Source organism: Calonectris borealis, chromosome 1 (genome assembly GCF_964195595.1).
Source record: "Calonectris borealis chromosome 1, bCalBor7.hap1.2, whole genome shotgun sequence".
Taxonomy (NCBI): Eukaryota; Metazoa; Chordata; class Aves; order Procellariiformes; family Procellariidae; genus Calonectris; species Calonectris borealis.
This window is the reverse complement of record NC_134312.1, coordinates 65,933,132-65,960,507: the sequence shown is the minus strand read 5'-3', so window position 1 is coordinate 65,960,507 and position 27,376 is coordinate 65,933,132. Positions and strand designations below refer to the sequence as shown.

Sequence of the window (27,376 nt, the reverse complement as noted above, 5' to 3'; positions counted from 1 at the left end):
TGTGGTTTCTTTTTTAAGCACCCTAGTATGCAGGCAGAACTTGTCACTAGAAAGAGTAGAGGGGAGATTTCCTAGAGAGATGGGGCAGGGAGGAGAGATGATCTGCCTTAGAAGTGAGCCTGTTAAAAATCATATGGCTGCGAGTTTCCAAGGCTCTGGAGGAAATTAAGCAATAAATCCAGCTGAAAGTCAGAGGAGGCAAGTATCAATGGAGTTATATGTCAGTTCTTCTTGGGAGTCTGGGCTAGACTGAAAAGACATAGAAAAATCATTGAAATAACGTCATATGTGGATTTGTCAGCAACATTTTATATATTCTACATATTTGAAAGAAATGATTTTGTTATGAGAAGCAACCTTCTAACAAGATATGGGACTAAAACCCTACCCCAAGCTTTGGGAAATTAAAATTGGATCCAATTTTGTGGTTTGGAGCTGTCTCAAGTTGAATAGCTTGGACTGGGAAAGGGGCCAGTAGAATGTCTATTGCCAGGAGAAACAAAGAAGAGGTATGTGGTGTAGCCAGTGCACATCACCTACTGGCCCATCACAACTTATGCTAATAGAAGGAAGGATGAGTTCCCATCCTGTAAATATCCTTTTTCCTCCAAAGACCTTTCTGTCTGCTCCCCAGCGCTGCTAGAACTTGTCATGGACTCCCTAAGTTCAGTGAATGATCACAATGTCCTGCTTTAGTCAGGGACTACAGGAATTAATAATGTTGCTTAGTCAAAACTCACATGTAAGTTATATTTTTAGAAAGGTCAAAACCAACTGGGAGGAATTTAGGGTAAATATGCAAGAATGTTATTGCAATTTTTTTTAGGACACCAGTTAGGCTGTGCATAAAAAAGAAACCAAGAAACCAGGATACAATCAAACATCTGTGCTGAATTGACAAAGAGGCCGCTCAGCAGTGGGAATATGAAGTTGCTACTGGCCTGATTAGGCCTTTATTCAAATACAGTCCCCTTTCCTTCACTGGAGTTGATGCTGTCATCAAAGGAAGCCCCAGTTAATAAAACTAAAAGCCTTCCCAAGTGAAGCTCACCAATGGCGTGATGTGGTCAGCATAGGTTTACATAATCCATCTTGACACGCAAAAAAGCCTACTGCAACACGGTTATGATGTTGACTGCTTGCTACTTCTCTCTTCTCAATATCAGGGCCAGATCCCAACTTTGTGGCTCATTTTCCCTTCCATCTGCTTTACCAAAGCCCTGCTGCACTCTGCTGCGAAGGACTTGTTGCTGCTAGAGGCTGACATTCTCCTGCACCAGCAAAAGCAATAGCCTTCACGGTTGCCCTGAATATTAAGGCTGCAGCTGTGGGTAGCCTTGCCACCAACACTGGCCCTGCTTTTCCTGCATGTCAGCCAGTGGGTAAGCCTGCATGCCATAAGGCAGGATGTTGGACAACGGCTTTGGCTGAGTTGAGGGGACAGTGTGATTGATGTCTGGCGTTCCCTGCTCTTCCTAGCAATCCCAGGCAAAGGAGATGCTCTGCAAAAAAAAAAATCTTCTGAGCTATCTCTGCATAAGTCAGCCTGGGGACAGTATAACTCTGTCTACTCAGAACTCTGTCCAGGCTGACTTTGTTGAGTGCTGCATCAGCAAACACACGCTAAAGTTTACACTAGCAACAGTTTGGCACAATCAGGGCAGATCAATAGGTTGAAGAATACGTTGCCAGGGGCACTCTAGCTATACTACATGCAGTTTTACCTTAGACTTGATATAGTCTGGTGTCCTGAACCAAACATCCCTAATGTGAATATGGCCACAGCAAAGTCCTGATTCAACCTGCCAAACTTCAGACATTGAACAGAAGTCCTTAATTTCTCTCTCTGGAGCCCCTCTTTATTGACTTCCAGGGAACAGAATGCAACCAAGCTCCATACTTCGGCATCAGAGCTTAAAGTTCAGTAGTGTGAATCTTGCCCCATTCCATGGACCTCTCCCTCAAAATAGGTTCTGCCAATGCTCTGGACATACCACATGAACTTGCTGTTTGTTTTGACGCTTGACCTTCTCCTTATTTTGTAACTAACATTCTTAATGTAAAAATAACAAATCAGACTAAAAATTATCTCCCTGCTACATTGGACACTGTTATATCTGAAGGGACTGTTGATAACAAAGGAAGCTTCCCAAGCAGCAAAAAAGAAAAGTTTTCAGATTTCCTTTTTTGTTGCTTATTAAGACTTTCAACAGTATTTTTTTTTTAATATCCTTTTTCCTTACACTGTCTAGCATCTCTCAGTCATTTTTAAATTTAAAGCATGTGTGTCCCAAATATGATCTTATGGCAATGCATCTTGTCCTAACTTGTGTTTTTGTTTGTTTTTTTTCTTCTTTTGTATTCAAGTCAGTGGAATTTTCTTCCATATTTTGTGTTATTTAAATGGCTATGGGAAAGCAGAGCAGCTAATGCGACACATCTGACAATTCTTCCTGTCAAAGGGTAAGCCCAGCTGTGAAGTTTGAGCAGCTTGGGCTGTACAGAACTCATTAACCTCATACTTTAGAAGCTGTGTGCCATAATTATTGAACCAGCTGTGAGCAGAGGGGTTAAGAGGTGGCTTTGAGCTCCCTCCACAACAGCAGGGCCATGGGCGGGCTCCACCAGAGGAGAAAGCACTCACTCCAGCCACTGAGGAGGGAAAGGATGCAGCACAGCCCTTTCCTCTCGCAGATTTCTACTACCTATTCTTTTCTTTGGTGGAGGACAACTTCCCCCGCCTTTCTTCTCTGCCTCTATGCCCTGACCCCACACATGCACATTGCTTTTCTCTCATCTTCTCTTGATGAGAGATGATGCCTCTTGCAGGACTCCTGAGCAACAGCAGCCCAGTAATACTGACGTCCAAATGTCAGTTTGAAAAGCATCACTCTTCCAAACTATATAAATAATCCAAGGATTAGTTGTACAGCGTTTGATCTCTGACCAAGACATTTGTTGCTGTTGTCTAGTTTTCATTTTGTACTGCTAATATAACTGCATTCTCTTGGATATGAAGTCTTGCTGGCTTGCTCTTTGCCAAGAATCACAGAGACTGAGGCCCTGGTGATACAAGTTTTGTTCTGCAAGTATTTCTGATTTTCTCCTTTTCCCTTCATTTTCATTTCTGCCTCTTTTGATCAACCTGCACATCCTTTCCTTAAAAAGCTCAGTTTATCTTCTCAATCTGAGAACTACAAAGCCCACCTAAGTCTTTAGATCAGAAAGTTGAACTTGTCTGTTGAAGGTTTTGGTCCTTCAGTGTTCAGGCCGGGGACTTCCCTTTAGATAGTGACCTCCTGAATATTCCCTCAAACATTCGTTCATGGAGGTACCTGCCCTTCGTTTTGCATAATGTATGCAAAATGTATGTGAAGTCATGGTTTGATATTTTCCGCATTTTCCCACAAGATGGCACACTTTTCATATGATAACTGTACAGGGCATGCTAAAACAAGTAGAGTAATGCTTTCTGCATATGACAGCAAATTAACTTACTCTGTAGAAGTTGATTACTTTATTTTGCTCATAATTAGTTGATTTACCTTGGCTAGTTGTCTTAAAGAAACTTGCCTTCTCTCCTGACTTCCTGTTCTCGTCCCATGGCTTCCTTTCCCAGCCCTCAGAGGACCTGTATCCATGCCATTACAAGGTAGGTAGGCTTCCCACAGGCTTGAACTTCACCATGTGGTGCTTGAAGAACACATTTTGGGAATGTGCCCTTTAGCTTGATGACCACTTCATTTGGCAGGTAAAAACCAAATCATTTCTGGTGTTCAATGAGGCAAATACTTTGAGCTCCATGCTGAGCATAGGGAGAAAAGCAGATACAAGGGTGTTTCTCATCAAAACATGTTTAGAAAATTTGGATGTAGTTTCTGGTTTTTGGGGGTTTTTTTTTGTTTGGTTTGGGTTTTTTTGGTGCAAAATGTGCCACCAGTTATCCCTTATTTCCCATCTGTGGCAATGTACTTGACATATTCCAGGCTTACCGACAAACTAGTTACAATCTGCACAGGAACGTGCTGTCATCCAATATTTTCACCAATGATCTATGCACAGTTTGGTTGACAGAATTGGAATTTTTTTTGAGGTATGCCCTACTTTAAACAAAAATAGATCTGAAATTACTTTTAGTTTCTGTTACGAATTATCCATTGGAGTTGTTTCTTTCTGGCTTAATACTCCGAACCACCCTGTGAACAAAACTTATGATGTATCATCATAGATAAACGTTTGGACCGGGTGCTAGACACCTTAGATGTCCTAGGGGTTGTGGCCACAGAAGGAACTTCACAGCGTGAAATCCCTGGCTCAGCTTAGTTTTAAAACTTTCAAAAATAAGCATTGTGCTAGTGACATAGAATCATAGAATCATAGAATCATTAAGGTTGGAAAAGACCTCTAAGATCATCATGTCCAACTGTCAACCCAACACACCATGCCCACTAAACCATGTCCCTAAGTGCCTCATCTACACGTCTTTTAAATACTTCCAGGGATGGTGACTCCACCACTTCCCTGGGCAGCCTGTTCCAAGGCCTGACCACTCTTTCAGCAAAGAAATTTCTCCTAATATCCAATCTAAACCTCCCTTGGCGCAACTTGAGGCCATTTCCTCTCATCCTATCACTTGTTACTTGGGAGAAGAGACCAACACCCACCTCCCTACAACCTCCTTTCAGGTAGTTGTAAAGCGCGATGAGGTCTCCCCTCAGCCTCCTCTTCTCCAGACTAAACAGTCCCAGTTCCCTCAGCCGCTCCTCATAAGGCTTGTGCTCCAGGCCCTTCACCAGCTTCGTTGCCCTTCTCTGGACACGCTCCAGCACCTCCATGTCCTTCTTGTAGTGAGGGGCCCAAAACTGAACACAGGATTCGAGGTGCGGCCTCACCAGTGCCAAGTACAGGGGCACGATCACCTCCCTACTCCTGCTGGCCACACTATTCCTAATACAGGCCAGGATGTTGTTGGCCTTCTTGGCCACCTGGGCACACTGCCGGCTCATGTTCAGCCGGCTGTCAATCAGCACCCCCAGGTCCTTTTCCTCTGGGCAGCTTTCCAGCCACTCTTCCCCAAGCCTGTAGCGTTGCCTGGGGTTGTTGTGGCCAAAGTGCGGGACCCGGCACTTGGCCTTGTTAAACCTCATATAGTTGGCCTCGGCCCATTGATCCAGCCTGTTCAGGTCCCTCTGCAGAGCCTTCCTACCCTCAAGCAGATCAACACTCCCGCCCAACTTGGTGTCGTCTGCAAACTCACTGAGGGAGCACTCAATCCCCTCATCCAGATCGTTGATAAAGATATTGAACAAGACCGGCCCCAATACTGAGCCCTGAGGAACACCGCTCGTGACCGGCCGCCAACTGGATTTAACTCCTTCGACCACAACTATCTGGGCTCGGCCGTCCAGCCAGTTCTTTACCCAGCGAAGAGTGTTGTGAGCCACCAGCTTCTCTAGGAGAATGCTGTGGGAGACAGTGTCAAAGGCTTTACTGAAGTCCAGGTAGACCACATCCACAGCCTTTCCCTCATCCACTAGGCGGGTCACCTGCTCATAGAAGGAGATCAGGTTGGTCAAGCAGGACCTGCCTTCCATGAACCCGTGCTGGCTGGGCCTGATCCCCTGGTTGTCCCGGACATGGCTTGTGAGCACCCTCAAAACGAACCGCTCCATGATCTTCCCCGGCACCAAGGTCAGGCTGACCAGCCTGTAGTTCCCTGGATCCTCCTTCCGGCCCTTCTTATAGATCGGCATCACATTGGCGAACCTCCAGCCGTCCGGGACTTCCCCAGTTAATCAAGACTGCTGGTAAATGATGGACAGCGGCTCGGCAAGCTCCTCCGCCAGCTCCCTCAGTACCCTCGGGTGGATCCCATCCGGCCCCATAGACTTGTGAGTGTCCAGGTGGCGTAGCAGGTCATTAACTTCTTCCTCATGAATTATGGGGGGTTTATCCTGCTCATCGTCCTTGTCTTCCAGCTCAGGGGGCTGAGTACCCTGAGGATAACCACTCTGACTACTAAAGACTGAGGCAAAGAAGGCGTTGAGTACCTCAGCCTTTTCCTCATCCTTGGTGGCAACGTACCCCCCTGCATCCAATAGAGGATGGAGATTCTCCTTGGCTCTCCTTTTGTCATTAATATACTTGTAAAAGCATTTTTTGTTGTCTCTCATGACAGTGGCCAGGTTGAGTTCTAGCTGGGCTTTTGCCTTTCTAATTTCCTCTCTGCACGACCTAACGCGATCCCTGTGCTCTTCTTGAGTTGCCTGCCCCTTCTTCCAAAGGTGATAAACTCTCCTTTTTTTCCTGAGTCCCAGCCTGAGCTCCCCGTTCAGCCAGGCCGGTCGCCTTCCCCGACCGTTCTTCTTGCGGCACATGGGGACAGCCCGCGCCTGCGCCTTTAAGACTTCCTTCTTGAAGAACGTCCAGCCTTCCTGGACCCCTTTGCCCTTCAGGACTGTCTCCCAAGGGCCTCTCGACCAGTGTCCTGAGCAGGCCAAAGTCCGCCCTCCGGAAGTCCATGGTACCGGTTTTGCTGGCCCCGCTCCTTACTTCACCAAGTATCGAGAATTCTACCATTTCATGGTCGCTAAGCCCAAGTCGGCCTCCGACCACCACATCTCCCACCAGTCCTTCTCTGTTCGTGAACAGCAGGTCAAGCGAGCCACCTCCCCTAGTGGGCTCGCTTACCAGCTGCGTCAGGAAGTTATCCTCCACACACTCCAGGAACCTCCTCGACTGTTTCCTCTCTGCCCTGTGGTATTTCCAGCAGACGTCCGGAAAGTTGAAGTCCCCCTCGAGATCAAGGGCTAGCGACCATGAGACTTCTGCCAGCCTCTTGTAGAATATTTCGTCTGCCTCCTCATCCTGGCTAGGTGGTCTATAACAGACTCCCAGCAGGATATCTGCCTTGTTGGCCTTCCCCCTCATCCTTACCCACAAGCACTCGACCTCGTCATCACTACCATCGAGCTCTAGACAGTCGAAGCACTCCCTAACATACAGGGCTACCCCACCGCCTCTCCTTCCTCGCCTGTCCCTCCTGAAAAGCTTATAGCCATCCATTGCAGCACTCCAGTCGTGAGACTCATCCCACCACGTTTCCGTGATGGCGACTAAGTCATAGCTACCCCGCTGCACAATGGCTTCCAGCCACGTGTTGATCCGATGGGTTTTCCTGTTCCTTTCAGTGTTCCGCCCTGCCACTAAAGGGATCGAGGAAAACACTACCTGTGCTCCCGATCCTCCCACCAGTCGCCCCAGCGCCCTGAAGTCCCTTTTGATCCCTTCGGGACTTCTCTCTGCAACCTCCTCACTGCCAGCCTGTATAACCAACAGCAGGCAGTAATCAGAGGGCTGTACCAGACCAGGGAGCTTCCTAGCAATGTCCTTCACCCGGGCCCCAGGGAGGCAGCAGACTTCCCTGTGGGATGGGTCTGGCCGACAAATTGGGCCCTCCGTCTCCCTCAGAAGGGAATCACCAATGACAATTACCCTCCTTTTTTTCTTAGCAGAGGCAGTCGTAATTTGCGGGGCTGGCTGCCTCGCCTCGGGCAACCCCCTGGATGGGCCTACAGGAAAATGCCTATAGGAACTTTCAGAAACTGTTTTACCCTTAGGAATGGGAGAAAAATAGTCTGAATGTTTCATAGCTTAGTGAGTCTTTGACACTATTCTGGACAAGTTATTAACCAAAGTCATGCACATTGAGAGCATGTGTCTGTTAGAGCAAATGCAGAACCCTGCAATAGTGTCAGTATTCAAGAGAGAGTGGTTACATCCCCCAACCTCTCTACAACAGTTTATTCCATTTTCCCCTCCTTTAGTCTCAAGAAAGACTTAATTTTCCCTGACAAAAAGAGTCAATTACATCAAGTCAAAAAGAATTATCTTAGGTCTTAAAGTCTATCTTAAGTCTTAAAAAGAAGTCTTAAGATGGTGGAGGGTTGGTTTGGTCCCTTTCTTTAGTTTTTTATGTAATGGAGGTGGCCAACCAGCATGCCTCAACCTTTTTTTCCTGAATAGCTCTGTTTCTATATTATGTAATCAGACATAATGCAAGGTATGCTTCTACTGTACACACTCCTCATATGCTGGGCATATATCTCTGTTTTTAATATGTGGCAAATGGCACTACAGATTCATTCTGTTGTACAGAGAAAATAAAGACAGACCTCACTGATACCAATTTAATAGAAATATTCATAAAATAAGCTGTTAGCCTACCTTATTAACTTAGCTGAAATATTTTCTATCATGTGCTTGCAGCACCATAAACATACCAATAAATCTATGCAATTGCTACATAGGATTATAGTAACCAAATTAGATGGAAGGAGAGAGAGAAGGAGGGAGTTAATGTTTCAGCACCCTTCCCAGTGCATAAGTTCATTGCATCAGTATGTTTAGTAGCTGGAGGAGAAGGACCTGGGAGAAGCAGCCAGCTAATCAGCTACTCTCCTACTGTCTGCAAGTCTTTTTCTCCCTCAGAACTGATACAGACGCTGGAAAGCAGGCTCACCATCAGTGCTATTTGTAGCATTGTTTTTATTTTCTTTTTTCTTGCACACCATGAACTTCTCTTTTCTTCCTAAAGGTTTGCTATGGATGCCTTTTGCAATAAAACACATGCCGACCTGCTGCAACAAGTTTCACTGTCAGAGACTCAGTGCTGCTCCTCTCTGGGTGGGAATGTCCCGTTCCTTTGCCTCCGTCAAGCCAGTGGATTCTGTCTCCCAGAGAGAATGACTATAGGGCATAATCACCTCTTCAGAAATATGTTCTACCTGAACACTTTAAATCCTATTATGTCAGTATTCACATGACTTTTTTCTCATGCTCCATTACAGGCCAAGCTCCTTTATCCCACCCTGTATTTCCCCTAGGTCACTGCAGCTTCATCTCAAAGCAAGTGGCAAGCCAGGGACCTGCAGCACCATTGGCAGAGATATGTTCATTTTGAATTGACTTCAAATAAAGTTTAGCTGGGTTCAGCAAACCAAACATTCTAATTTGGGAACATCAACACTATTCATTTCAATAAAAAATGTTAAAACAAAACATGTCAACTTTCCAAAATATTATTTCAAAAAAATTATAAAATATCAGCAGTTCCTCTGGAATGGAAATTGTGATTCACAGTCTAGTCAATCTATAAGCAAAGTGAATCACTGTGTGAATGAGCTAGAAAGAGACCTTCTGAGCGAAATCAGGGGAAAGAATATTAGAGAGTCCTGCTGTTCAAGCCGTCCACTACTGAGGGTCAAATATGGAAGACAGGATCAAAGCCACCAACAGATTGATAATGCCACATAAGATGATGTCAGCAGTCCAGGTTTTAATAGTCCCTGGCACTTATATAGGCATGAGCCACAACCATACAATCCCCTGAATATTTTTTTGAGGTGAATGATAATTGTTGAGCTGCCTAAGAGAGATGCAACATCCCTCCTTCACCCTCACAAGTCTGCCAGCCAAGCAGAAGTCAATGGTTCAGGGAAGTGTTGGCCTCTATTAATTGCTCCATAGCACAGTGTAATCCTTGGTCTTGCTAAATTGTCATCTTCTGACTCACTGCTTGTATTTTCTTGGGGTTTTATAGATTTTCCTGTTGGTGTTTTTGTCTTAAGTCTTTGGGTGACTATAACTGACCGAATAATTTTGTGTCTGTCTTTGTTCTAGCCTTTCTTCTGTTGCAAGGCTTTGGCTTATATGTTCACTCACAGACCAGCCATGACTTTTTTCTTCAGGAGAGCTGAGCCAACTTCACAGACAAGGGAGTCTCACCAAACTGGGCCCTGGATCCCCCACTCCATTGGCAAGGACAACCACAGCCCCTAAAGCAACACTGGACTGGCTTATGCCCAAGCTGTTGAAGACTAGCAGCTCACAGCCTCTAGAGCACACTGGCTATGTGCATGCTGCCTAAGCCTTGGTCTACATTGTCGCTCTGTTTGGTGCCCCTGTTGGCCTTGTATGGGTGTAAGCTTTCAGTCCTGTGTCCAAAGTGATGAAAGGGTGGTGATGCAGACAACAACGGGTTCTCTTCACAGCATGATAAAGGAGTGTTGTGTATCCAGATGTATGGCAGGGCATATGTGATGCCACACATGCTGGGTCTAGAAAGAGGGTGGGATAGAAACAGTAGGTGAAGGATAAAAGTATTCCTGAAATGATATGTGCAAGAGTCAAAAGCATCTTCTGAATGTCCTTTTTTTTAAACTGATATCCAAAAGAAGTTTTAAATGGACCTTCTCTCATCCCCACCTCTCTCCATCTTGCAAAGGAAGACTGGAAAAAGGATGAAGTGGTCTGAGGTCTATGACCTCAGAAGACCTGTTTTGAATACCTACCTAGGAGAGAGAAGCATATCAATAAGCAGTGACATGTTATGGAAACCAGAGAAAAGAGCGTGTGAAGCTATGGCCACACGTTTTTTTTCTCTGAGCAATGAAATGGAAATAAATAGTGGGATAAAACTTTTAATACGGGCATCAGTGAAACAGTTTATGACCTCCTGCTTTGCATCTGCAGCAAGGTCATGGGGATCAGTAGTTACCTTCCTGCTACTACATGATTTTTCCTAGCAAGCTCTGGAGGAGAACAGTGGCTGTGGAAAGGATAAGACGCCATTTTTAACTTTCCTTCAAAGTATCTGAATTTAAGAGAGGTTGTTGGGTTTTTTTTTAAGTCGCCTTAAACTGTCTTTCCTTCCTGCTCTTCTTCATTCTAATCATTGGGATTTAAATGTATTCAAGTCATGGAGAGACAAAAGAAGGAATGTGATTGTAATATTGTGTCTTCTGTCTCTCAAGCACAAGCAGCGAGCTTCCTCCTGAGCAAGGTTATTGTTTTCAGAATGGGGAAAAATAGGGAGAGATTTCATTTTCTTGCATGGGGGACCTGTCAGGCACACTGAAAGCCCCTGTGTTCCCATCACCCCTGGACTCCAGCTCTGCACACGCTGCTAGTCCTTGTCGTTCCTCTGTGCCACTGCACTGCAGTCTCCTTTCTGATTTCCTTCTGTACCTACCCAAGTCCAAGGAAAGAAAGACTGTGTAAGACACAGATGATACTACAGGAGGGCCAGCAGCAAGATTGGCCTTTGCAGTAGGCAGCACTCGCTGCTGTGAAGAAACACACTTTTCCATAGGACCTTTTCCCTGATTACCAGCCCGCCTTTCCAGTGAACCCTTGGCCATCCAAGGTGACAGTGAGAGGCAACCCCTCAACTCCACCTGAGAGGGTGCATCAGCTCGCAGGGCTGGTTCCCACCAGGGCCAGGGAAGCAGAGCTGGGCTAGGGGCTCTCCTGATGAATCACTGATGCCAGCTCGAGGGTGAGGAGGAAACAATGGGCTAAAGGAGCCAGTGAGTTCAAGAGGAAAAGCAGGGTGAAAGGAACAACTGTTAACATCTGCCCTCAGGGATGCCAAACATACAGTTGTAGGGTATCATCCAACGGTGGTTGGCAGGGGTTTCAATTCTTGCAGCCATGAATTTTATCTATGACATTGGACCTGGTAATTTCCCTGCAGCTGGGGGAAGCCAACCTCCAGACAACCTTGTTGCTTTTAATAACATAATATAAGAAGGAAATCTCTTTGTGATAGGATTTTAGGGACAAAATGCTTAAACACAAATAAGAGTGATAGGTTCCTTGCCCTCAGGCCAGTTTGCAGAGTGGAGAGTTAGGTCCATGCTGAGATCTAGTTTTGACCACTGAAAGGCACTTAATGAAGCAACTAGACTCTGCCAAGCTGAGGAAATAAGGCAGTCTCAAGTGAAGCTCATGGAGCATGAATGATGCATTGGCATTGTCAACTTGGCAAAGGATTCAGAGTACTAAATTAAATACTAACTTCCGAGGCACAAAGGAATATGAAACCTGATTTCAGAGAATGCAAAACATCATGTAATGTGGTGACTAAATTAATGACTTCATTTTACAACTGGGAAGACCTCACTGGATAATCTCATTTTATCTGAGTTTTCAAGGGCAGGCACCATTCACTCAGACAAATTATTTGTAGGCACATTTGGACAATGCTGTAGCAAAAGATGAATGGATGTAGTGGATGGGTGGTCACTTGGCAGCACAGGAAATCCTGTCCCAAGGGAAGAGCTCTAGATCTACATTGTCACGGCAGCACGTCAGAAGCAAATCAAATGTCATTGGAGCACTGAAACGTGGTTCCACATTTAGAGTACTATGTTACAACAATGGTTGTTAATTATTATTAATGCTGTGTTTATCTGGAAGGAAGATGTGTTGATATGTACCTTCAAAAAATTTTTGCAAAAGCCAGTTGTACTGAGTTGAGTTGCATAAAGTTGACATTATATGAAGTTCATTATTTTGCATTTAGAAGCTGAGTGAAACAGACCACACTCCAGTGCCATCGTGATTTTTCCAGTGTGACTCCAACTTTGAGAAGACGACGACTAAAATTGTGTCAAATACTAACCATGTTATCACTTTTTGACACTGTCATGAACATTAATGGCTAAACAACATTGTATTGGGCATACAAAACAGCACTTTCAGACTTGCAGAGAGAGTAGATTGCTTAAAAATGGTAATTTAGTAAGATAAATTTGGATCTCAACTAAAGGGCACTGGAATAATGTAAATGCTAATACTTCTCTCTGAGGATTTTACCTTTAAAGAGTACACATTTCTGATTTCTCTTTCCCTGTATGGTCTGAGGAATATGCATTGCCATATAGCTTCTCATTGTTCCCATCAGATGCTCAGTCTGAGAGGTGCTCTAACTAGGATTATAGAGTTAAATTAAGTTTTACATTTAGGAATATATTCCATCTGTTTTTTTCAAGTTATCTTTCTAGTACCAAGCCAACCAAAGAGGAAAACAAAAAAAAAAGGGTTTGGTGTAGCAGCAAATACTTTCCATTGTAACATCCCTAATGGAGTAATCTAGACCACAGCCCAAATGCTAATCCGGTCTTTTATTGTCCCAGTGGGGAAAATCTGGCATTATTACAGAAACCATGGTGGAAATCTTATGAAAGGGAGAATATCTCATGTGCTGAAGAAGGTAAAGTTGCTCTGGGCTTTGAAATTGTTGCTCTTTACACTTTTTTATATTAGAAATATCCAGGATAATGCAGCAATTTATCTCTCTCTGCTGCTGTAAGGTAGGATATAAAAATATATCAATATCCTGCCGGCAACTTTCTCATTCCTGAAACTCAGGTCAGTTCTGCATCTAAGAATAAAACAGCAATGAACACCTTTATGTTTCATGACTAGCAACGGTAAAAAACTCCATACTTCTGTTCCATGGTAATTTTAAAATTTTGAGCATACAAAGTTATTTATCAAAATGAAATACTTTGTGATATTTTCTATGGAAAAGGAAATTTCTTTTAAATTCCAGAGAAATAACAACGTTTTTTGTTTTAAAATGGAATTGAAGTCAAGCTCTGTGCCCTCTTGCAGAGCACTCACTAGAGCAAAGAGACTAGCTACTGCAGTTTGCCTCTGACACCCTTCTTGAACAGTCAAGGTTTGACGTCCAGGGCTGTATTTTTCCTGTTCTGTTTCCTTGATGAGAGTTTGTACCACTTACTTTCCTCTGCCAATATGGTCAAAGATTAATAATGGTGCTGTTAGCAAGAGAAAATTAGAAGTGTTTGGTTTGGGTTTTTTTGTTTATCTTGGTGAGGGTTTTTGCTTCCAAAAATTGTTTTAAATTTGATAATTGTGCATTTTCTCATTCACTTAAAGAAAATAAGAGACTGAAGTGTTTTCCATTTTACATGAATGTGTAGCCCTAGGCACTGTCACTTAAAATCAGTATGCTGGAAGAAGGAGAAGGAAGGCAGAAAAGCAAATAATGAAATAATCCAGAAAGAGAGATGGATGGCAAGGCATAGTGAAAGCCTTACGTTATAAAGTCACATTTATTTTGGGTAGTTATGACTAGCCTTTTGCTAAGTAATAGGATAGGAGGGAAAACAGGATATCTCCCGGCTCTGTGGTGTTGACTGGCAGCAGTTACACTTCTTGGAGATGTATAACCTGGAACTAAAAACCAGAATTTTCAAGGATATACTTAAAACTGAGCAATTAGTCCCAAGGCAAGTTCCTGACTCCTCGTTGCTTATTATGTATTTGTTGTTCAGCTCCCACCTTTTCTTGTGCAAAATCAGGTATTTGATTCTTTATTATAATTGCAATAGACCCTTGATTTAATCAGGAACCACATGGATTACACAAGGACAATGACAATCTCAAAGTTGTTGAGTATTTTGGCCTCAATCTGGCAAAGTCATCAAGTGGAGTCATTCCTTTCAGCATGTACACGGTTTCCCTGAAGTAAGCATGCTGCTCCTGCGCATAAGACGTTGGCTGTTTTGGAGTCAGCAGCCTTCAGGAAAGAGTGCCAGGCAAGCAAATACAAGGGGGAGAGAGAGGGAAGCAAGCACAGTGACTGGGAGCACTGCATAAAACAGCAGTCATGGTGATTTCAGGAATCAGGCAGGCCATCTACCACCAACTGATGACTTGATCACTCTCTAGCATATACAACTGCTGTAAGATTTTGGAAAGCATGGATTGTTTTGGCAGTTCCTAATCTGCTTCCCAGAAAGTTTATTGCAAATCTGGACCCTGGGACTAGACATGTGCTCTCGATGCTCTAGGGTACTGGAGACATCCTCCCAAGGGTGGCAGATATGGCATGAGAGCACAAACAAACCTGTGCCCTTATGGAGAGGTCACTGGAGGCCAAGTGAGGCATCCTGTGGAGCCTCAAATGGCAATAAACGCATATGTGTAAGCAAATAATTTGATTCTAAGCTTTGCTACTGTCCCAGCTAAAAAATGAGTGACAGATTGACTGACAGAAGAGAAAAAGTGCATAGGACTTTGAACTGCAGCAATCACTACTGTACCAATATAAACTAAAGATGAAACTAGCAGCACAGAGAAACACAGAAAATTGTGCATAGGCTGATGTAGGTATGAATTGCGCTGCAGATCTAATGAGCCTCCTAATAAAGGTACACACAGCTGAGCCACAGACCAACGCACAGTTACTTAAAGGCAGTGGAATTGAAAACAATTAGCAGACACAGCCCAGCATACCCAAGTCATTATGGTAATTTCACAAAATGGGCTTAAATGGGAAGGGAAGGATACACAATCACAACTCTTTCTTTCTTACTTACTTTTGGGAGGGTGAAAGAGTACTGCCTTATTGCACTTGCCATTTCCAAGCCTGGTTAAGGAAACTCCCTCTTCTACACAGGGGGAAGATCATGAGTGTATTTTCACACCAGAACGATATCTTGCTGTTACATACAATGCCTGCTTCTTGAAGAAGGCTAGTCAGGATATGCTACGTAGGCTAATTCATATCTCAGTCACATATTTCAGTCCAGCAGTCTGTCCAGTCATGCTGCCCTGAGGTAAATAAAACCAGAGTCTGCTGGAGTGAGCAGCTGCAGAGAAATCCATAGGTAGCTGTGTGTGTGCAGCTACGCTCCCCACTATAGCCTGTGCTGCACTGCTCTGGGTTGTTTTGCTGGGATGCAGCTTGGGTGGATTTCTGCAGGATTTATCCTGTGAGAGATAGTTATACAATGAGAGGTCTTTGCATGTCAAACTGTTTTAGAAAGGAGTTCAAAACTCTATTGTTCTAATGCTTCTTTCATCATTTTTCCTTATCACCTCAAGTTTGAGGCAGGACCTGGTGTCCTAGAAGATGCATCTCAGGTGAGTGGGACGGCAGAAAGGCAGAGAAAACCTATCTTACGGACATTGGCGGAGGGAAATCTGGAGGGAGACTCCTGACAGAGTTTACCTTTAAAGAGATTGGAAGTGTTCGATTAAGGGGCTGGATGACAGGATCAATATGGTAAAGTCAGCAAGTAGACACATGAGATGTAAAGGAAGAGCAGCTCAAGGTGCATCCTGGGCATTGGAGAGCAGGAAGGTGAGAAGCTCCAAGAGACTTCCATCTTGCCTTTGCCTTTACTCACTCTTGTCTCCACCCTGAAAGTTTCCAACTTCCCAGAAGCAAAATGCTTACACGGGGCCAATGGGAAGAGGAAAGAGGTGGGGAGAGCCAGATTCAATGTTGCTGGACCTTCATGGGGAGGAATCCAGGGACAGAAAGCAGGATGAGAGAACGTTTGCACTCACAGGGGTGCAGGTTGCTGAGGCTGGTGACACAGCGGTTTGGAGGAAGCTGTTGAGAAAGATGGGGTATGGTGGTCCAGAGTGTTACACAGAAAACGGGAGAGAGACTAAGTGACTCTGAGAACCACAGCCATCTTTGTTAAGACACAGGAGTTCCAGTCACTGTCTTGAGCCAACTGCAAGCCAGCACCATGTGACCCAGGGCTGCTGGTCGGTCACCAATTGTCACAGCAGCAGCAGTTGACTTTAAAGCCATGTATGGGTACCAGCACCTATTTCTTAAGACGACCTTGGGTATAGCTGGGTTTTTTTGTTTGTCTCACTCTCATGAGGCTGCTTATACCTGTCCCTGTTGCTTTTGTCCATGTAAGGGCCAGATAGAGAAAGAAGGTACATTTCCCAACCATTTTCTTCTGCCAGTGACTGGGTATATATAAGCTTTGCTTCGTAGCAGTGTTACATTAACACTTGAGGATGCCAGGTCTGAGCAATCTGACCTTCTAAGGGAAGCAATATTTTATAATGTGGTTACTGGTGTCTCTCAGTCTTCATTGCAGAGCACAGCAGTGTTTTTGTTTAAAGGTAAGTATTGCTGCTGGGGACTGAGAAATTATTAGACCTTGGGAGCAGCTTAGAAGCTTTTACTCAAAGTTCATAGAGTTAAACAGAAAAATTTCCAGGTGATAGGCACCCACTCCAGGTGTTAGGCATGCTGATGACTTATCATCTTCAGATGTGTCCTGCCCTGTCCTCAGCTCTTGCAGAGGTTGAAAGTAAGACTACAACAAAGTATTTGGTAGTGAATCAGTTGCTGATAATGTTGATAAATTGAGATTTCTCCATAACAAAACTTCATTGTCCCTCTACAGGGCATTACTCTGTTATATGGTGACCTTTGAGACCATGTGAGTACATCTGTACTCATGTTCCCCCTCTGTCTTCTAGATGAAACAGAACCAGGGAGGCACTAAAAAAAAAGTCGCAGAGGAGCATTAACTTCTTTGATGCATGTGTCTCCTAGGCCAGGATGGCTCACAAGCACCTTTAATTGCTCCAAGCTAGGCACAGTGGAGGCTTGTTCCTTCCGAAGTTGCCCATGCTGAATTATTCTTTTTTTCCTAACAGAAAGAAAGTGTTGTTCGTTGTCAGTGTTGTTCATTGTTACTGGTACAAAAGCTCATCTCAGAGCTCTGGCAGCTTTTGCAACGTTATCAGAAATTTTCACCTAACTGGTATTTTGTTGCATAATGCAGAACTGTCAGAGCTACAGTAGGAACAGTGAAGTTTTTAAAGCACAGAGTTCTCTGGGATATGGGCTCTTTTGACCTCCTTTATATAGCGTAGTCTCACCTAATGGAGTTTTTTTGGGTCTAGAAAGAATGGTTTAAGACATTACCAGGCTGGAGATTATGAGATGCTGTGAAGAATCACGCAAGGACTCCTATTCCATTTCAGAGTAATAGCAGGTAGATTACTAGCAAGGGCAAGTCATAACACAGGTGACTTTGCAGTGAATTGGATTAGAGACATTTGCAGACCTTCTTTGTGAAGGAGGAAGGAACTTCACGTTGAGAGGGTAAGGAGCACAGATGGGGTCACTTCTTACACCTCTACAGCTACTCCTGAAATGACTGTGCTATCACATCCCACCACACACCCTATTCAGACAATAAAGCAACTGAACTGCAAATTACAGAGCAGCTCCACTGCTGGCTGCCTTGTGCTCCCACGTGACGGGGATACTGCTGGGAACTCACCTTCAGTGGCTGCCGTGTACCATTCACTTTGCCCTACCCAGGGGCTTCCACTCTTAGAAGGGAGTTTAAAGGAAGATTTAGAAATTAACATAAGTATCAGCAAATCCCTAGAAATACTGACAGGTGTCTGTCTTATTTAAGACATAAAATGCATCTTGCCAGGCTTTTTGAAATGCTCAAATATGAACATTTTATATTTAAAAAAGTAAAGGAAGAACATTTCATTTAGAACTGAACGTGTGGGCTGGCACCCAAAAGCTGAGAAATAAATCATTGTATTATTAATACATATGTATTATGTAGTTCTCCTCAGACCCAGGAAATTCAGTGTAAGCTGTATTTAAAAAGTTAACAAATTTTCATATAGAAATATAAGGTAAGACCTTTAAACAACTTTAACTCAAACAACTGTGTAGAAGTATTATTCAAAGCATTATTCAGGGAAAGTGTATCATTCCCCCAGAAATAGGTTCTTGGAATATATTTTTACCTCCTCTGGAAGCACAAATATTGAACCTCTTTTATCATAATCAGTGGTGTTTATCATCACTTTGGTGATGAACAATCACCTTAAATTCTGAGTGATCCAGTTCTTCTGCCTGTTTCTCATATCAGACTGACATAGTCAAACCCGCAGAGTGATGGAAACATGGCATTGTGCAGTTATTGTCTCTAAAGTAATCCCAATTTACCCTGGAATATAAAATTTAAATCATGTCCTTTCTGACGTACACAACCTCACCCACAATAAGAGATTCTGCAATCACAAGAGAGTAAACAAATCTGGCCATGATGGTTAAGCAGAGAAACCAAGCTTCTAACTTCAGCTTTGTGGCTCATCTTCATTTCCCAAAACCATTCTAAATACAGAAAAAGGTGTCAAGTAACCAACATGCTGAAAAAAGAAGCCCTCAAACCTCCAAGTCAAAAGCAGCTACAAAATAATTCGAGCAGCCTCGTGCCTCCTCTTCCAGCCTAGTCTGGCCTAGCCTAGCCCAGCCCAACACATTAATAGTTGGGTTTCCTAATACTGCAGGTTTTGCAACTACACTGGGACAACAGCATAAGAAAGACACAAGTTATAAAAACAAAGCAGTGTGCAGTAATGGGAGATAACTTCATTTTTTTTAATAATGTACTTAATAGGGCCAGTCAAGTGATGGAATTATAGCGGGCACAAACAGTTTCTTGCAAGTGTTTACTTCTGACAAGTCAAGAGTTTTCATGAAGACAAATTGTGTCGAGCAGCATGTTCAGCCCACATACTTGTCTATTCCCTGAGGATATGGGGGCTGGCCTTGATATACAAATGAGGTCAGGGAAAAATTTCCATCTCTTTGCACTACCTTGCTGCCTTTACGAAAAAGAAGAGAAAAAGAAGCAGACGGAATGTGAGACACAGCAGAGAGTTCCCAACAACTGGGCCTGTGTGGCTTTGACTTGGGCCAGCAAAGGTCAGATGTGCAGGCCTGAAGAGTCCTTTGTGTGCAGCCTGCGTTTTCTGGGTAGTGCTGCTGGAGCTAATTTGCCAGCTAGCCAGCAACCTCCCTGCGAGTTGAGGAACTCACAGAGCGAAATCAAAGATTGCCAGAACAGACTCAGAACTTTCAGCAGTCACATGAGATTGCCAAGGACATAACTCTGGATGACATACCTAGCGTTATTTTAGCAAATGAGTGTTTACAATGCAATGTAGATGTACACACAAAGACACAGCAGCCTCCAGAAAAATAGCGTGCCTCATATATAGTATGATACATGATAGGTATTATTGCCATTGTGCTCTGTATAGCTGCATAAGACACAATGCAAACACTCACATATTGCGTATAAAATAGCTTTTTTATAAAAGTATAAAATACTTTTCCTATTCTTAGCTAACATAATTTGCATCATAATAGAGCAGTGAGGCCTCAATCAGGAAAGTGACCCCACTGTACCAAGCACTGAACAATCCAGGGATAATAGCTGTTCCCTGAGTTCAATTTTACGTGCAGTGAAACGTTATAATTAGGACATAGAACCTATCAAATAAACCTGTGTTTAGAGAAAACAGTCTAAATGTATTTTCATCAAAGCAATAGACTGCTCATAAAACTTGCCTCACGAAAGGCAGGCACCAGCTAAATGAACCTATTGTCTGTGTAATGAAGCTGTCCGACACATTCTTTGGAATAATAAACTAGCACTCCCCAGTGCAAATCATAACACACTCTTATGTGCAATAGCACAGGGACAGCTGAGCTAAAAAATGGCTTAGGCACTAAATTATTGGCCCTTCCCAGCCTCTTCCCTTGTTCTGGAAATCAGATTAGAGACTGCTTGATTTTCCTGGGCTCCAGGCAGGTTACAGGCAGAGAGCTTTCCCACTATTGTTTTTTGTTTGTTTGTTTGTTTGTTTTAAATTACCTCTTTTTGCCTTTCCTTCCTCTTTCTTCAGCACCTCCAAGGCTGCTTGGGCAGAGGGAGGGAAGCAGCATCCCGAGTCATTTCTTAGCAAGGAGGGGCCACATGCTGGAATTTGGGATGGATGGGTGCATGCAGAAGTTGCTCCTCTGTGTGTGGGTTGTTTTTTTCTTTCTTTCTGATAGCCAGACTATTTTAATCTTTTCAATGGTAATGATGCGTGCAAGGAATGATTTTGTTGTTTATTGAAGCAGTTAAACCATAATTGCAAGGAGAGGGTAAAGGAAATGGCTTTTTCATATACTATTTGGTATCATTTCTATGCTAATAATACTCAGATTGCTATGTTTGAGAAAGGATTTATGTATATATATTTATATGGGGAAAAAAAACACATTAGCAGGGCAGGAAAGGTGGCTAAGGAGAGTGACAAAAGAAAAATGCCTGTCTTAATCCAAGAGGGTAAGAATAAGGGTGAGACAAAACAAATTGCAGGCCTGCCCGATTTCTTGCCTGGATACCTGACATGAGAAGAAGAGTTGGCTACAGCCCAGTTTATAGCACCATTTCGTAGTTTGACCCCAAGCCAGAAAAGCCTGTTGGTTGTCTGTGCTCTGTTTGGTTTGCTGCCACAAACGAAGAATACAGCAGCCAGCAAACATCCAGCAACTGTTGACTTCCTCCTCTGCAGCAGCAGCAAGCTGCTTTATGGCTGCATCAGCAGATGGGGGCTTTCTGGCATAAACGTGGAGATACTGGAACCGTGGAATAATATTTTCACTGTTTTGACACACAAGCATATTTGGGGGCAAGTGGGGGACATGATCTGGTTATTCCTATGTCTGTGATCTATTAATTTACGCAACACCTGCTGAAATGAAGGGTGGGATTAATTTTGCATAGGTCTAGATGCCTGCCAGGTAGTCAGCCTGGACTCTTTCTATGCTTGCTGGACAGAAATTGACTTTTTTAGTGGGCAAATAGTCTTGATCTGCTTAAATGTCTCCTTGAGTTTAAGTGAATTAGTCAGTGTCTTTTTCTCTCTCTCTCGACCTCACAGGGAGGTTAGATAAAGAGCCCAGACACAAGTATCTATGCTGTAAACAACTTAAATGAAATCCCACAAAAGCTGTCTGGACCTGACAGGAACACGATGCATCTATAAGGGTTATTCCTGCAGCTATTGGTAGCCTTGTCTCCATTGCTCCTGGGTGGAAGGGTTACAAGTAGTATTTCTCAGGAGGACTTTTCCTGGATCCTGGAAACAACAGCTACCAAAACAAGTTGGAGTCTAATGGGCAATGCTTTCCAATCGCTGGAATCAAAACAACTGTTTTGGTTTGCTAAGCTTCTCAATTTTTTTTTTTCCCTGCAACAAGTCTTTGTTTAGATTTGTTGTCACTATGAAGTCAGAATCTCAATGTTCTTGTTTACAAAGCTGAAGACACATTTAAAGGAGAAAAACAAACCTGCTAACACACACACTCAGAATATATCTTAATCTCATGATTCAGCTTGGTTTTATATCTTTTGGGGAGGGGGAGCAGGGGGAGAGCAGCTGTGCTGGACTCACATACAACTCCCATGCAAAAATACTATTTCTCCAGGTTACCACCTTAAAGAGTGAGATCTTATGCTCGTGTCTTCATTTCCATCTTTGAGGGGATTTATCTTCCTCTTGAATGTGAATGTATTTCAAAGCATGTTTCAGCCCTCTCTCTCACCTTGTTCCTTCCCTAATTATGAGGCCTTGTGTTCTTTTAGGTAGCTGCCAGGCATCCAAGAGAAGGGTAATGAGATATCTTTATGTTTATTTGAGAGTGAACCTCTTATGAATAAAAGAGGACCTCAGAATACCAGGTTTTATATGCTGTTCTAATTATTTTTCAGAAAGTCAGACTAATTCCAATTATAAGCTTATAATATAACATTTTGCAAACCACGTGTCACAAGAGGTTTCTTCCATCACCAGCAGTTCCTGGTTACAGGTCAGCAGGGCTTTATATGGCTAATATGTGACATGTCAATGTACACTGCTCTTCTGGAATCACCACATCACACATGACTGGGCCAAATTCTGTATCAGTTCATTTTAAAAAATGCACATATTCCATTTAGGCTTGAAAAAATGCCTGAGAAAATAAAGTCCCATAATGTCCAGAATGTAATTTTGTTCTGTATTCATCTGCAAAGTTTTTTTTTCCCCTTTCCCTGAGGTGCAGGGAAGGATCTGCGCAAGTGATCGCTTTGTTTCTGCTTCAGCATCTCAATTGCTGGGTTTTGTCCACCTCACAAATGGTGTCACCTGTGTTTGATCATTAGAGAGGGAATGCATATCTTTATCTGCATCCTACACTTTACTGGAAGTGCAGGCCTCCTCATCAGGCTGGAAGGGATGAATTCAGTAAGACCATCTTTTTCCTGATGTCAAGGAAAGAAAGGTCAGTGTCAGCAATTGCTGATTAAGTTTAGCAAAGTGAGGAAAGGACATTACAAGATTGAGCTTTGTCACCTCTCGCTTTTTGGTTCAAGTCTTCAGTGAATGAAAAATCATCTGTGGCTGATTAGAATTCATGTCTGTCAGAAGGTATTTCAAAGAGACAGTAACCTCTGCCTGGCTCCAGCTGGGGTAAGTGTTGAAAATCCACCTCTCCAGTTCAGCAAAGACAAGTGAACATTGATGAGATTGGAAGCTTATTTGTCCATAGAAAGTCAAGGAGAAACTTTTCCCTGGAATTTAATGACAGCCAAGGATTCTTAAGGAGGCTGTGGTTTTTGACTACCACTTCTCTACTACCTTGCATGAATAGCACATGAAAATGGTACAGAGAAAGCTTTCACTGAGGATGACCAAAAGTCCAGGCTTTGTTTTATTTAATTTTATTTTGCCATTACTAGGGACAGAAGCCCTGGTTATTTCATTCAGGAAAGTGTCACACATTTTTTGAGGAGTGTGAAAAGTCAAGCAGATCCCTTAAAGAAATAAGGTTTATAAAGGGGGGGGGGGGGGGGGGGGAAGTATATCAGCAATATTAACTCTGTAAAAGTCAAGCCCACATTGCATTTCTCATCATCAGTGGTATAACAGTAAATCTCAGAACAACATTTCTAGGGCAAATATGATATACAGGAAGAGTGGGAATGCAAGCCAGCCTATCTGAGGTATTCTGCATGGTACTCAAGGGGTTACATAGTAAATCGCACAGCACAAGAGACTGTTTCTATTATGTTACTGTACCTTACTTTTGTTAGGTACTGACTGATTGCAGAATCAGTTCATTGTTCCAGAAGAAGAGGAATTGGAAAAAAAGAGGCGGCATTTTGGTTTTTTTGAGAGATCTCATTTTCTGTCTATAAGTTCCAGAAATGTGAAACAAAAAAACCAAGAAATTTGAAAAGAGCAAGACAACCTCTTAGTTCAAGCTATTGTTGTAACCTGTTAGTTATTTGTACATTTTTACTTACGGCAATTGCAAAGTAGTTAGACCAAACCTCAGAGAATAAACTCTAAAGTATTTCTTATGGACCTTTTAACCTGGCTTGGAAGTAGTGCTGCAATATCTCACAAGCCATTTGATATACGTGCATGTGAATACCATGTACAAAATGTAAGTAAGAAACAGATTATTTTGGTGACCTGAGCTAGACTCTTCTTCCAAACAAGCCTATAGCTCTGGTGACACTACGGTGGGTACTTCAATGTACCCACCATATCTCTCATCTTAGAAGAGCTGCTGATGTGATTCCCTCTCATTAGAAGAGAGAAAAGTAGTCGTGTTCTCTAGGGCAGAAAAGGCAGTGGTGAAGGAAGGAAAAATATTGGGTGCTATTTACATTCATGAACTACTAGTTCCCATAAAAGCCACCTGGAAAGTATGTGCTGGGACTATTGTTATTGTTGTCTTATTTCTGATTTTAGCCTGGAGCATTTCCCTATGCTTCTTGTAACCTGCAAATAGAGTGGAGGTAGGAGCATCTGGCTACTTCTGCTGACAGTCAAAGCCTGTTTGACCAGCTCTAGGGACAAGTGACATGACCCTAACAGGAATCACAGAACAACCTCTAAGTTTTGAAACCAGATCCTGACAAAAGATTCTAGGAACTAAAACTCTGGAAAAATAACTCCTTTTGTTTTTCCAATTTCCTTCTCCTGTTTCACTGCCTGTGACTGTACTGTTGCACACAGAGAAGAGGAACTGATATAAGTACATTATATTTCAAATGTTCATGGATACATAACTCAGGTAACCAGCTAGAATGATTCACTATTTATCATTTGCTGTGTCCAAATAGATGAATACATCCATTGTTAAACAACAGCTGTGTAACAGGAGAGCTGCATGAACATTACCATAAGTAAACACATCTCCACAAGATTTAAAATGAGATTTTTTTTTGGCAACACAAAAAAGGAAGAATGTCGTACTGCATTGTAGAAATCTCTGCCTTTGGAAGCTCAGGAGGTCAAAGGTATATGCAGATTACAGAAACAGTGAGACAAGTTCACAGAAGAATATCAGTCTTTTCCTGTACCTTCTCTCTGCTCTCCACCATGGTAGGAACAGTAGCCTTCACTCTGAGAAGTCAAAAAGACTGCCTTTCAGAGAACAAGAAAAAAAGAGCAAGCAATTCTTCTCTTGAATGGGTCTCTACACTCACCTGTCTGTGAAAGGATGTGCAACCTTCACTAGGTTGCAATTGCATTACCTTAGAATTTCTACTTTGAATTAGACATAGTATATTTAAATCTAAGCCCAAACCTTTGAACAGTATCTTTGAAAGTAATGAGAAAAATTAGTAGTGTGACAGTGCATGCCCTTTACTGCAATTTTGTAATTCTTTGGAGTTCGTTGTTCCCAAATGACCTATTTATCTGCTTTGAGCTAGGAATGTGTACAAGATGTAGCAGGGTGGTGGCCTGATGGGAATGCTGATCTCCGAGAGCAGAACTTTTTTTCCTTTGAGCTAACAAGAGTATTTGTATCTGCCTGTCTCTGTGACTCATGCAGTGATTGTAAGTTATTCCCCTCTGGGAGTCAAAGGGTACCAGCTCATCTGTTTTACTGCATGCAGTGACTCACTTGCACTCTCTGGAAAGCTTTTTTACATAAATAGCTCTGTTGACAAAGGTCCCGTTTCAGGATTCTACATTGGTTTCAATGGGATATTTCATATTTAAAGTTCAATATTTGCTAAAGAACCCAGTAAAATAAGATTTAAAGAGAAAATGACTGTCCTCTCCATCATCATTTTGTTGCTGACTGCGCTCCTCCACTGGTCCTCATGCCCCTAGAGATGCTATCTCAGCAATGCTATCAATGTAGTTCCATGCTTTCTTTTGTGGGTGGTATGGACTCTCCTACGCAGAGCTCCACGTGCAGTTAATAGAATGGCGAAGGGAGAGGGAAGCAGAGCAGACAGAGACTTCAAAGCTCAATCATTTCCTCATTTTTCTATTCTAGCAAATGACTGGGTACAGTGACTGTTTCTGTAAGGCAGAAAAGGAGCCAGCATAGAAGGTTGTGGTTGTTGCATAGTTCCCCTACATCAGCAGGAAATACAAGCACATCAGGTAATGTACCTCACTAACCTTTTTCTGACTGAGTCTGGTAGCAGACATTTAGAGTAAAACCAAGACAAATGCAGAGGAAAGTTTTTTCTCTATAGTCTTCCTGCTGTTGAAAATAGGCCCATTGGGACTTGAAGTTATACGTACATTTTTAGTAAGCCTTTGATGTTTTCTCCTGGAATGAGCTTGTAGGAGATACCTTGACCAATCCAAACTCCACATACTGTGATTTACCCTACTTTGATAAAGCCTTTCCGGTATACATAGAGTTGTGAGTAAGAGTGTAGAAATAGACAAGTCTTATTTACATGTGAACCTGTCAGGATAGGGGTAATTTTTATTACCTCTTAGCTCTCCGAAACCTAGGTGGCCTGGTCCCAGTTAGTCACAAACGACTATCAGTGGGGAGGGAAAAGTGGCTCTCCTGGAGCATGCTTCATTCTGTGACAGCAGCCCAGGCAGCTGAGGTGCATCACTTCCCAAATGCACCCCTGGTCCTCTATGCACTACCTGGAGCCCCGGACTGACAGGGGTTAGCTGTCTGAGTGTTAAATAGCAAGGATAAAGGAAGATTAACCTGTCCTCAGGAAGAGTAAAGGGAGATTAACCTCTCCTCAAGCAGTGGACATAAGGAGACCCTAAGTGACTATGAAAGAAAACGTTTCCATTGATAGATTTCATGTACCTATAATTACTTTCCTGGCAGTTCTTTAGCTTCCTAATCCTTTTCTGCAGTGGTAAAAAGCATTTGGTCTGCTACTTAGATTAGAAGTTTGGTACATATGCAAAGTGAATAGGATGTAAATCAGCACAGGATGCAGTTCTTCCAGATGAGCAGCCCTATGTAAATGTAAGGAGTTAATATAATCTTTTCTAACCCAGATTACCTATGTGGTAAATCATCTTGGACCCTACAATTTTATTTTAAAGACCAAAAAACCCCACCACTTTTAAAATGAATTTTCATTTGATTCTACTTCTTTCAGTAAAAAGTTCCATTTGAAAGAATTACATGAAGAAATTTCTAGTTTGAGCCCATCCAGCTGTAGATTCCTTGTCATGCAAAGTTTTATGTAACAGTAAAACCTAATTCTCCATTACTGCTACATTTGTACTTAGTTTGTCTTCCAGTACAAATTTTAAAGCAAATGCCAAGCAATTTGTTGGGATGACACAAACAATAAAAACAAACCTTAAGTGAGATGTTTTTCATCAGCTGCTAACAGCATCTATCCATTCTTCATCTCAGAAATTATGTAGGTAAAGCATTTCGCATGCTTAAGAAGCTTTTAGTACACCTATCCAACATGTATAGGGAATACAAAATCAGTCAAATTTAAAATAGAAGAAAAAAATAACATCCTATGAAAACCTGACTTACTTAGCATTTTAACTATTTAAAGGATTTCTTTTTTCTTTCAAATGGTTTTACATTCCACAGATTATAGAGATTTTAAACAGGAAACGAACAGATTTT

General features: G+C 42.7%; 1 long non-coding RNA gene across 1 annotated transcript; it reads right to left on the bottom strand.

Moving 5' to 3' along the window:
• On the bottom strand, nucleotides 1–27,376 carry LOC142087897 (uncharacterized). Its single transcript, XR_012675668.1, has 3 exons — nucleotides 27,092–27,376; nucleotides 26,585–26,739; nucleotides 1–249 (listed from the first exon to the last, which is right to left on the bottom strand). It is a non-coding gene; the product is annotated as an uncharacterized LOC142087897 (long non-coding RNA).